Raw genomic sequence first — 9,133 nt, 5'->3', positions numbered from 1 at the left:
TCTCTTCATGTTACTTACATAGATTTCTATTTCTATTCATAGTTTGGTATTATATAATAAATATGTAGAGATATAAGATATATTTCTGTATGTCGATTTACATTTCTATAGTACTTATATTATTTAAAATAAAACCCCTGCCTCTAATGACATAAAAAGCTAAGACACCCCTTTCTTTAAAACACATTTAAAATTTTAAAAATAATTTTGTTTGTCATAATTCTATTCACATCTATATTTGTAATTTTCATTTGTTATATTTATAGATATTATATATATTGGAGAGAATACCTTTTTATATAATAATAGATACATTCTTTTGACACAATATATTTCTTTTACTTATATAAATATATATTAAATATTTATTGATATCGACATATATCTGATATATTTGCATTTCTAGTTTTATATTTTTTATGAAATCTCCAGCCCATACCCCAATAAAAGCCAAACAATCCCCAATTCATTTAAACTGTATTTAAACATAAATCCTGTCACAGCTGCGTTGCTCAGCAGTGCCCCAAGCTAATCTGACACTTGTTCATCTCCTGGACCTGAATCTGAACCCGCTCACCTTGATCGCACCTGGCAGAACCATTTTCGTACCTTTTTCTGGCATGTCTTGTTTTTGTTTTTTTTTGTCTTGAGTTTTTGTGCCCTTTATTGCCTCTCTTTCTTGCCTTGTTTCTTGGGGCTTTTACTCCCTTTTTCCTTGATTTTTTTCTGGCATTTCTTGGGGTTTTTTCTTCGTTTCTTCTTGCCCATTTTGGTGTTTATTCTGGTTTTTCCTTGCCCCCCTTGGGGTTTTTTTTTCAGTTTGTTTTTTTTTTTTTTTCCTTCCCCATCTTGGTTTTTTGTTGTGATTTTGTTTCTTGCCCATCTTGGGGATTTTCTCTGGTCTGTTTTCAGGGATTTTTCTTGCCCATCTTGGTTTTCTTCTGTGGGTTTGTTTTTTGTTGTTTTTTTTTTCTTTTCTTTTTCTTTTTTTTCCCCCTAGGTTTCTCCTTGCCCTCCTTGTTTTTGGTTTTTTTTGTCTGTCTTCCTTCCTTCTTTCTTCCTTTCAGTTCCTTTCCTTATTTTCTTTTTTTCTTTCCCTGTATTTCTAATCTTGGTTTTCATTTCTAGCTTTAGAATAAAAAAGCAGCAGTAGAAACTTTCAGGCTATCTGGGATTAAAAAAACTCCAAAATGAAAATGATTTAAAGAAAACTATTTATTTCCTGGGAACCTGAAATTTTCTACTGCTGCACGTGACATAGAGCGTTTATTCCTTCTTATAGATAGTTGATATTTCATACTTACTTTATACAGCGCTCCCTGCTGTCTGCACAGGCGCACTGCAGGCACAGCGGTGCGGCGACGTTGAGTTCTGTTTAATGAAACTCGGCTTGGTTCAGCTTGGTTCGGCTCTTAGTCGAAACTCATTTAAGTTCGGCTCTTCGGAACAATTCGCACAGTAACGCTTTCGGCACCTTTTACGACAGTCGCGCTTTACGGCACCTTTTACGACAGTCGCGCTTTACTGCACCTTTTACGACAGTCGCGCTTTACGGCACATTTTACGACAGTCGCCCTTTACGGCACCTTTTACGACAGTCGCCCTTTACGGCAGTCTTTACGACAGTCGCGCTTTACGGCAGTCTTTACGACAGTCGCGCTTTACGGCAGTCTTTACGACAGTCGCGCTTTACGGCACCTTTTACGACAGTCGCGCTTTACGGCAGTCTTTACGACAGTCGCCCTTTACGGCAGTCTTTACGACAGTCGCCCTTTACGGCACCTTTTACGACAGTCGCCCTTTATGGCAGTCTTTACGACAGTCGCCCTTTACGGCACCTTTTACGACAGTCACCCTTTACGGCAGTCTTTACGACAGTCGCCCTTTACGGCAGTCTTTACGACAGTCGCGCTTTACGGCAGTCTTTACGACAGTCGCGCTTTACGGCACCTTTTACGACAGTCGCCCTTTACGGCAGTCTTTACGACAGTCGCCCTTTACGGCAGTCTTTACGACAGTCGCGCTTTACGGCACCTTTTACGACAGTCGCGCTTTACGGCACCTTTTACGACAGTCGCCCTTTACGGCACCTTTTACGACAGTCGCCCTTTACGGCAGTCTTTACGACAGTCGCGCTTTACGGCACCTTTTACGACAGTCGCGCTTTACGGCAGTCTTTACGACAGTCGCGCTTTACGGCAGTCTTTACGACAGTCGCGCTTTACGGCACCTTTTACGACAGTCGCGCTTTACGGCATCTTTTACGACAGTTTTTTTTCTTGCCCAGTTTGGAGTTTTTCCTGGGTTTTTTTGCCAGTCTTGCGGGGTTTTTTCCAGGTTTATTCTTGCCCATCTTGAATTTTTTTTTCTGGGTTTTTTTCTGGGTTTTTTCTTGCCCATCTTGGTGGTTTTTTTCCTTTTTTTTTTTCTTGGCTTTTTCAGGTTTTTTTCTGGTCCATCTTGCTTCTTTTCTTGCCCATCTTGGGGGGATTTTCTGTGATTTTTCTGGGTTTTTTGAGGATCTTCTCCTTGCCCATCTTGGTTTTTTTTTTTTGCGTTTTTTTCCTGCCAGTCTGGGGTTTTTGTTCTTGGTTTCTTTCTGGGTTTTTCCTTGCCCATCTTGGGATTTTTTTTTCCGTTTTTTTTTCCTGGTTTATTTTTCCTGGTTTTTCCTGGTTTTTCCTGCGTTTTTTCTGGTCCATCTTGTGGGGGTTTTTTGGGATTCTTCTTGCCCATCTTGAGGTTTTTTCCTGGTTTTCTGTGGGTGTTTTCTGCGTTTTTTCTTGCCCATCTTGGGGTTTTTTTCTGGGTATTCTCGCCCATGTTTGGTTTTTTTCCTTGGTTTTTTCTGGGTTTTCCTTGCCCACCTTGGGAGTTCTTCCGGTTTCTTTTTCCTGTTTTTTTTTTTTTTTTTTTTTTTTTTTCTGGGTTTTTTCTGGGCTTTTCTTGCCCATCTTGGCGTTTTTAGCTTTTTTTCCCGGGTTTGCTCTTGCCCCTCTTGAGATTTTTTCCCTGGGATTGTTCTGGGTTTTTTCTTGATTTTTTTCTTCCCCATCTTGCAGTTTTTTTCCTGGATTTTTGTGGGGTTTCTTTGTTGCCCATTTTGGGGTTTTTTCTGCTTTTTTCTGGGTTTTTCTTGCCCATCTTGGGTTTTTTTACTGGGTTTTTTGGGCCTTTTCTAGCCTATCTTGGAGTATTTTTCTGGGTTTTTACTTGGCCGGGACCAAAAAAAAAAAAACAGCCAGGGTGGAAGGCAGCTGGGGATTTTTTATTCTCAATTTAACAATGAGTTGCAAAACCTGAAAAGCAAAAGTCATATACACAAGGTTAAATCCAGTCAGCATGCGCTCACACACGCAGAGACGAGCAGACAGACACAGCCACGTGCTCTCACACACACTCCTTCTTACACGCTCACTGTGGCCCTTCCCTGAGATGCTGAAGAAGGTGCTTTGACACATCTTCTGGCTGCCGCTCCTTGAGCTAAATGGCAGATCCTGGGGAAATCAGCAGCCTCGGCGACCTGTGAGACAACAGGAAGGGTCAACAAGTGGCTATCTGACAGCTAGGACTTGTCCCCACTCTGGACTGATGAATTTTCTACCCAAAATCCCACAAAAGACAGATGAACAGTAAAGTTGTTATAACTGTTCTACCTAACTGTGACTATGTGCCAGGGCAGGGCAGCTCCGATCATAAGTGGTACAGTCTACACACAATGTAAGCTGACGCATACAGTGCAAGTGTACACAGAGTGTAAGTACACACAATATAAGGCGACATGCTTACATGCAGTGTAAGTACAGACAATATAAGGCAATGCACTTACATTGCATGTACCTATGCTGGCTTATACTGTACGTACTTATACTGTATGTAAGTACATACAATATAAGCCAACATAGGAACATACAATATAAACCACGACTTAAGAAAACTCTCTGGAAGATTACTTATTGAGCCCTGTACCCTTTGAGAAGATGGAACCTATAGAACTACTGCAGTCACGTGAGGAGGGTGTAAGATGCTCCCTCTAGAAGTCCAAGAAAATGGAAAAAAAAGCACTACCAAAGCTGATAGTGAGAAGGAAGATGGATGAGAACATCTTGTCCCTGTGAGACATTCCTGTCTCAAAGAGTAAAAATGTAAAGATGCTGGAATAAGGGATATCCGGCAAGGAATGTGAGTAGAACATGGCACAGAAGAGAGCCGATAAAGCATTGAGATGTAACAAAGGCCTGTGCCGTGGAAGACAATGGACACACACACCATAACATAGACACAGATGACATAACACAGAGACAAGTTGCAACTGCTTGGCACTTTCCCTTTAGGGACCCGAGAGTCCTAGCACAAGACGAGCCAGAGGCCAATGAGGCCAAGGGAAAGGAAGCCCTATGACAACAGCACGTGATGATGAAATGCAACTCATTAAAGGAAGTTAGGGCCAAAGCAGTTAGGAGGATGCTCGAGAGGCTCAGCAAGCCTAGAGAAGGAAGCGGACTGCCAGGTGACTGCAGCTACAGCTCCGGACCTGAAGGCGAGCTCCACGGGGGAAAGAGCCGTGACGACGTCAAGTCGAAGAAGGCTGATGACACAGAGTTCACGAGAATGTGGAGATGGGTAGGAATTGCCCTGCCCGGCAAAGGCTCTGGTGAGGCTGAGGAGAAACCCTCTCCCTTTACTTCCAGGGAGCCTGTCCCACTACAGACCTCTCCGCTAAGCTGACATCAGATTGCCTCCTGTGATAGTAAAGGCTTTTCCCCTTCTCCCAACCACTGGCCCCGACACTTAGCTTTTGGAAGACAAGCAGACAAAATCCATCCTCGGTCGGACGTGGACGTTGAGACGTTCTCAATGTGTGCGCTTCGGTGCTGCCGCTTCCAAGCTGTGGCTACAAGCCTGCCCAGGGTACCTAAGGCAAAACAGAAAACGTGACTATTGCCCTCAAAAACAGTAATCCCCGGGACTCCTTCGCACCCCTGCCCCAGCTCACCTCAAGTCTTGATTTGACTCCAGAGGCCGCCCGGAAGATACTTGCAAAAGGAAAATGTACACACTTAGCATGCTGCTGCATAACACTCACCTAGGAATCAGCCCGCCTAAACTCCGAGTCACCTGCCCTCCTCTCTTCCCCGGCATGCCTAGGGCAGCGACAGCACCTGCAAAGAAACAAAGCAGAAAAGCATGCTGAGATACTGTGAAAACACAACCTCCCAACCCTGACAAGTATGCTACACTGATACCTTAAGCTTGAACCCACCTGGCATGGGCATGCTGGGCTAGGATAGATGGCAAGCAGTCCATCTAAAATAAAAAGAGGAATAATACGTACCTAGAGCTGCACCAGAAACTGAGACCTCAGCAATAACAACTGTTTCGGTACCCTACTCAATGCTCACCTTGCCCACTCAGCCTTGACAGCTGCTCTCTGCCTTGACTTCCTAAAAATAAAGACAAAGAGCAGAGCTGCAGCAGCCACAATTTATGCTTCCTCTGCAGAGACAAACAGTGACTGACCTTCACAGGGGAATCCCCTCACCCAGAATGGGGGGCTCTGCCCTGGATTTATCCTTCTGCAACTAAAAGAAAGTTAGGATGAAAGTGAAAGGGCTGCAGGATAACTTATGGGCTCCACGTATCCTGTGTCCATCTACAAATCCCATCTAGAATCCAACTACACATTACAAATTCCAAGTCCCTGAGACTTCTCATATTGCACCAGGATATGCAGCAGGGCAGAACAGCAGCTTCAGCACAAATGTGTGCAGACACCCGTGACACAGGACAGACAAGACGTGACAAACACTGGGGACACAACAGGAACGGAAATCTCTTAGCAAGGAAAATGGCTGCAAGGACTGAGAGAATGCAAAAGAAGAAGAGTTGAAGCTGATGGCGAGCTGATGAGGCTCAGAGAACCCTGGAGGAAGAAGATGCAAACAGAATGATTTATTCCAAAAACTGCAAAGATGGATGCCCGAGAATCCTACAGTCAGAATCCTCTCCCTAACCTCACATCCTTACAAGTCCTACTCTGCTATAATGGATCATTGCGCAGCACGGTTGTCCGTACAGCTCAGAACAAGACATGACAAGACATCTGACTGGACGCTTCTAAAGAGAGATGCATTTCTGATGCCTGTGTGAGCTCCCAAGTCAAAAGATCTATGGCATGGGTGCCAGGGCGAGGAATGCTGAGATCACGGATGCTAGGAAAGGGTTCTGAGAGGCCCCTCACAGGGCTAAGATAAGAGACATGAGATATCCAGGCAACACACAATACACAAAAGACGAGTGACACGAGACACACCGGGACTGCTCTGCCATGCTGCGCACCTCAGCACTGTGACCAAAAGGGAGACTTTGCTTTTATGGGGCCTAAGGGGCAACATCTTGGCTAACCTCATTGCCAGAGCCAACTCAGACCCCCACCTCAGGGAGTCCTGAAAAAGCACCCCACGTTCATCCCCTCTGAGGGTTGCAGCCCTCTGCTTATCTCTCAGACATCAGGGGATGCCTGTGTCAGGTGCAAAGAAAGGCCACCTCGTCACCTGGGAAGGTCCTGCTGGCACCGGGCTGGTGTCCCTCAGACAGCTAGATTAAAGAGAACCAAACATCAGTGCCTGACCTTGGCACCGCATCGGCCAAAACCCCACCACTCTGCTACTCACTATGCTCCTAGGAATGCCCAGCACCTCCTAACCCTGACCCTCTGCCATGGATGCAATGCATCCACACCTGAAAGAAAGTTAGAACATATGTCACACACCTCCACAATAACTTTAACTTTCAAGCTGGAAACACCTTATGTAAACCTAGGAATAGCACCTAGAGCCCAAGTACAGCCCACATCACAAATTCCAACTCCCCAGGGTTTGTCCTACTGAAGCACGCCATGCAGCAGGGCAGAACAGCTCCGGCACAAATACCTGCAGACACCAGTGACACAGAACGTGACAAACAGGGGGACACCAAACACAACACATCATGCTTGTGGTGAGGGCATCGAGGGAAGAGGGCAAAAGGGACCCCAAAGACACACTAGGGAACACAGCACACCAGACAACAGGACACAGACCGGAGCTGTTCTGCACTGCCCGCCTGAAAGCTGCCATCAAAAGAAGAGCCTCTCCCTTTAGCTGTCCTAACAGGCCCTTGGAGAAGAATGCTTTTCCCTCTGCTGGTTTTTAACTCTGCCCCAAGAACTCCCAACCTGCTACACTCCCATCTCCAGGCCATGGCCCCCGACTTATCTTTTGGATGATTGGTGAGGGGAATCCACGCTGCACCTGAAATGAGTCTGCCTCGGAGGGCTCTGTGATGGCCTGTTAGCCTCCCAGTCAGCTACAATAAAGAAAACCAAAACCAAAGTATGAGTTCAGACTTATGTGGGCCAAATCCCAGCAAGGCAGCTACTTGCCCTTTCCTGAGCGTGCCTGGCTCCCTCAGGCTCCAGCTTCATCCTGATTCCAAGGATGTGGCCTTCCATAGGAGTGGCACCTGGGTTAGAGAAAGGCAAAGTTAAATGGCATTCCTGTGAGTGCAGTGGATGACCTTGTGTGCTCTAAGACATGGCAATGCCTCTGCTAGGCTTCTGAACAGCCTTGGGGGGAGGGGCCCTCAAATAAACAAATAAACACCCTTTCTCACCCTGCTGCCTGCAAACCCCCTCCCAAGAACTCCTAACTGGATACCTGAACACCCTCCCTCTCCCAGTCACAATCCTCAACTCACCTGAAGCCTCAATCTCAAACATCATCCTTGACACTGGGCAGATCCCTCTTGTGACATGATGAATCTCCTGAAAAATGGTTGTGCTTCAGAGCTGAGCGATAACAACCACTTCTCTCCCCTGCCCACCTTGACTGCTGGCATCCAGATTGACTTCCTAAAAAGAAAGACAAAGAACAGAGCTGTAACACAGTCACCATACACACTTCTGCTGCAGAAACAAATGGGGCCTCACCTGCTCGGGGCAATCCCCTCACCCGGGACGGGGCCCTCTGGCACAGATTTAATCCATCTGAATCTGAAAAAAAAGGTAGGGCAAGAGTCAAACTGTTGCAGGATAACTGAGGAGCTCCAGATATGAAGTGTCCATCTACAAATCCCACCTACAGTCCAACTACACCCCGCATTACACATTCCAAGTCCCCAGGACTTCTCCTATCGCAGCTGGCTATGCCGCAGGGCAGAGCAGCCCCGGCACAAATGTGTGCTGACACCCGTGACACAGGACAGACAAGACAGGACAGACAACGGGGACACAACAGGAACAGAAATCTCTTGGCAAGGAAAATGGCTGCAAGGACTGAGAGAACACAAAAGGAGATGACCGAGCTGAGACCGATGGTGAGCTGATGAGGCTCAGAGAACCCTGGAGGAAGAAGATGCGAACTGAAGGATTTATTCCAAGAACAGCAAAGATCGATGCCTAGGAATCCTATGGTCAGAATCCTCTGCCTGCCCTCACATTTTTTACAAGTCCTAACCCACCATAATGGATCCAGGTGGGGCATAGCTGTCCGTACAGCTCAGAACAAGACCTGACAAGACACCTGACTGGATGCTTCCAAAGACAGAAGAGAGTCTGATGCCTGTCTGAGCTCCCCAGTCAAAAGTTCACTGGCCCAGGTGCCAGGCCAAGGAATGCAGTGATCACAGATGCTAACAAGGATGCCAAGGTTTCTGACAGGCCCCCCTAAGGTAAAAGACATGGGATACACAAACAACACATAATGCACAACAGACAAGTGACACGAGACACCCCGGGACTGCTCTGCCCTGCACACCTCAGCACTGTGATCAAAAGTGAGACTTGGCTTTTATGGGGCCTAAGGGGCCACTTCATGAACACACTACCCCCCCCCCCGCAAAATTGGACTCAAAAACCCCTCCCAGTCATTCCCAAACCAGCACCATGCCTTCATCCCCACTGTGGGTCACAGCCCTCTACTTATCTCTCAGACATCTGGGGATGCTGGTCCCTGTCAGGTGCAAAGAAAGGCCACCTCGTCACCTGGGAAGGTCCTGCTGTCACCGGGCTGGGGTCTCTCAGAAAGCTAGATTAAAGAGAACCAAACATCAGGGCCTGACCTTGGCACTGCATCGGCCAAAACCCCACCACTCT

General features: G+C 46.5%; 2 long non-coding RNA genes across 2 annotated transcripts; both read right to left on the bottom strand.

Annotated features, from left to right (window-relative positions):
* Positions 1-3,247: 3,247 nt before the first annotated feature.
* On the bottom strand, positions 3,248-4,908 carry LOC134429179 (uncharacterized). Its single transcript, XR_010030539.1, has 2 exons — positions 3,411-4,908; positions 3,248-3,299 (listed from the first exon to the last, which is right to left on the bottom strand). It is a non-coding gene; the product is annotated as an uncharacterized LOC134429179 (long non-coding RNA).
* Positions 4,909-5,091: 183 nt separating this feature from the next.
* On the bottom strand, positions 5,092-7,189 carry LOC134429237 (uncharacterized). The gene is made up of 3 exons (XR_010030554.1): positions 5,403-7,189; positions 5,264-5,307; positions 5,092-5,162 (listed from the first exon to the last, which is right to left on the bottom strand). It is a non-coding gene; the product is annotated as an uncharacterized LOC134429237 (long non-coding RNA).
* Between the last annotated feature and the right edge of the window lie 1,944 nt (positions 7,190-9,133).

Source organism: Melospiza melodia, chromosome 25 (assembly GCF_035770615.1).
Source record: "Melospiza melodia melodia isolate bMelMel2 chromosome 25, bMelMel2.pri, whole genome shotgun sequence".
NCBI lineage: Eukaryota > Metazoa > Chordata > Aves > Passeriformes > Passerellidae > Melospiza > Melospiza melodia.
The sequence above is the reverse complement of the archived record's forward strand: the minus strand, read 5'-3'. Positions and strand labels throughout refer to the sequence as shown.